At 37.3% G+C, this 3223-nt stretch overlaps 1 long non-coding RNA gene across 1 annotated transcript; it reads right to left on the bottom strand.

The window, feature by feature from the left end:
- Window positions 1–561: 561 nt before the first annotated feature.
- Window positions 562–2805, bottom strand: LOC102079704 (uncharacterized). Its single transcript, XR_266911.3, has 3 exons — window positions 2658–2805; window positions 1370–1662; window positions 562–1060 (listed from the first exon to the last, which is right to left on the bottom strand). It is a non-coding gene; the product is annotated as an uncharacterized LOC102079704 (long non-coding RNA).
- Between the last annotated feature and the right edge of the window lie 418 nt (window positions 2806–3223).

Genomic DNA, 3223 nt, shown 5'->3' with positions numbered 1-3223 from the left:
AGGTGCATGAGCAGTTTAGTCAAAAGTAAAGCAACAGAGAGCAAAGGGGGTGTGTTTCACTTGCCCTGTTTGACAAGGAAGGTCATTCTCTTTTTCTTTTAATGATAGCCAATTTTTATTTTTAACCTTGTCACAGAATCTCCCACTAGGTCCTTCACAACAAGGTCAACTAAACCTTGCAGTGATCAGGTGAGCCTGAAATCTTGTTAAAAAGAGGACGAAGCAGCAGTTTTGTGCAACCAGCTCGTCACTCCATGCACTTTTTAAGCTCAGAAAATCCAGCACTTCCTAAAAAGTGCTGGATTTGGCTTTGTGATCAGGTTTAGGTTACGCTGTAGTGATAGTTTTGTAAATATACTATTAATAAAACTCTCCACCATCTAGTTGCCAATGTTATTGTCATAAAATCTTCAATGACTGTTCCATGACGTTAATAACATGCCATGAAAGGGTCTGACTCACAAGCATGAGTAATGACATAACTGTGTTTTGTCAGTACGTGAAAATACCTCCTTAGTCTGGTTATTTCCCATGAGGCTTCAAGTGAGGGCGTTGACAGTATAAAGTATTTAAATAATTAAAGGCTTTTATTATTAGCACTGGTACATGTAACACACTTGTGCCGTCATTACAGGGACATTGCTTTATTTAACATTTTTCTCTAGCAGAAACCTAGATAAGATACTACTTAGCTGTGTCACAGTTTACTATAATTATTTTTACATTAATGAGATTTTTTCAAAAATAAATATACAACAACTGCTTTGACTAAATACTGTAGCATTCTGATTAAACAAACATGGTTTTATTATGAGAGTCTTTGATGTTAACCTTTTTACAAAAAAGTTTAACTGTATAATAAGGTAACATTTACTTTACCTCAGTGTTTCCACTGTTTAATTATTAATAATTAGTGTTGGTCTTATTTACATGGATCCTCATACGTTGCTTCATTTTATCTTCTTTGAGTAATGGCATGATTTTCATGCAAAGTGCTGGAGGATGTTTAATAATAATAATATATTCCAGAAAAGCTGGTCGTGTCGTCCAAGGTTCATCTCTGCAATTTCAAAATAAAAAAAGAAAGAAAGAAAATAATAATGAAAAATTAGGAAAAAGAAGACAATTTTCCATAAATAATATTTTTGTTTTCGGTGGATTTTTTTCCACTTGGCTTGAATTTCAATTGCAATGTGTAGAAAAAGACAAATGAAATGTATTCACCCTCTAAATGTCAGGGTTATATATTTGTGTTTGCAATGATTATACTCATCTAAGCAGGAAATTATTTTCTCATTCAAGCATCAGCGCACCCAACCAGTTATATGCTGTATCATAGCTGCTTGCAGTTTCTGAAGTTTGGACTTACACACAAACATGCGGAGACACATTCCACACATGGCAACAACACTGGAGATCTGAAGTGCCCTGCCACACTCTGGGCTCATCAGGCAGTCCCTTGTCTTCAAGCAGCACTTGGGACAGCTACTCCCCGATTTCTCTGAGCTTTTACTCTCTGTGGGTGGGTGTTTTTTGGGTTGAGTTTGCTTAACATCGTCGGGGTTTTCATCCCACACTTCACTTTCACCTCTTCCCATTGTGAGTGTTTGTTCTGACAAAAGTTGAGCTTAATCCAACGGTTTGAGAGCTGATGGTTCAGATCTGTGAAGAAAATGGCAGAAATGTATAGGCTGTGTGTGTAGCTTCATTATGGCAGAATTTCCACAGGGAATTATTTGGGCCGCATTATGTGGCAACTCCCATGCTCTCAGGCTTTACAATACGAGCTTTGTTTACAATAGCAACATCCAGTGTCCAGCGTCATAATGCTGTTATGACACTTTTTCGTGTTTGTTAAGATTTCGCTGCTTCACTGTGTGCCATGACTCAAATGTGTTTCTTTGCCAGTGCTGGGTTTCATTTCTTTATCATCTGCATCTTACATTGTTTTGCAGGAATGCTTTCAGTTATGCAGATAATATTGCTTCTTCCTTGGAACTGTACAAGACATTATATGCTCTAAAAGAAAATCCAGTAATGTACAAAGAAAAATTTTGGTTCAGAGTAAGTGTGGCATCAATGTCTACAGACAGGACACTGCCTGAATCGGTGTAATGATATATGTCTAGTCAGTAAACAACAGAGAGCTGAACATATTATGCATAGAAGTGTCCCATTTCATTAAAGAGAGATCATCTTTCACAAATGTGAATCATTAACACTACAGTCTAAACTTAAGTCTCTTTATGAACACTTTATTGAGTGAAGTCACATTGATTTGACAGATTAACAATCTTTCCACACTGATGATCATCTCTCCTGCCAGGAGTTGAGGCCCCCTGTTTCAACTGTCGGATACAATTGCTCCCCAAAGACATTATCAGATATTAAGTGATAACCCTGATGGTGAAGTAACAACTTATCTGTGCCATCCAGTGGCTACCCATTTATTAACACTGACAGTAAATTAGATTGCTGGCATCTGGAGGGTATACTGGCATTTTGAATGCACCTTTCCATCTCACCCGGCTTTCAAAACTCCTTTGGATTTCAGTCATAAGTAATGAAATTCCATCACCCTCCTCACCCATGAAAGCAACTTGGAAAGGAAGTGAGAAGAGGCCATTAAGAGTAGAGAAAAAGAGTAATGGTCTTACCCTTTGCTTTCAGAGTCACCTCGCTGTCGGTTTGAATCTCTCTTTGTAGAGCAGACTTTCCTTAAAGGACTGCTGAGGATAGGCACCTTCACCCTTACAGACACTCACACCCTCTTATGAAAAGCTGGGTTGCTGGCGTTATTGTTTGCCTCAGTGAAATGAACAAGGAGGGTGTGTCTTCAGGTTTAACAGGTTTGACAAAGATCATTGTCCTGAATAGTTTTACTTAAAAAGAACAAGCTACATGAGGACTTTAAATGTCTTAAAGGTGCAGGTAGTATTGATAAATGTAAAGAGATGTAAAACCTTTGCTATATATGCAAATACTTGTTTATCTCTGTTGAATTGTGAATTTTTAAATATGTTTATTGACATGTGTTCTCGCAATTATCATTGAGTTTCATGTATTGTGACTTTAAAACTGCGTTTTAGATAGATGACTGAAGTCTCTGAAGTACTTATGCAAATTAAATGTTCATTATTCAGATCCATTCACAATCATAATTTCTTTTAGTCGCCAATAACGAATGTTTCTTCTAGTCTCCGTGGCAGCATATGCTGCTTAG

The sequence above is a fragment of the Oreochromis niloticus genome, linkage group LG8 (genome assembly GCF_001858045.2).
Source record: "Oreochromis niloticus isolate F11D_XX linkage group LG8, O_niloticus_UMD_NMBU, whole genome shotgun sequence".
NCBI lineage: Eukaryota > Metazoa > Chordata > Actinopteri > Cichliformes > Cichlidae > Oreochromis > Oreochromis niloticus.
This window is presented reverse-complemented; position numbering and strand designations above follow the sequence as displayed.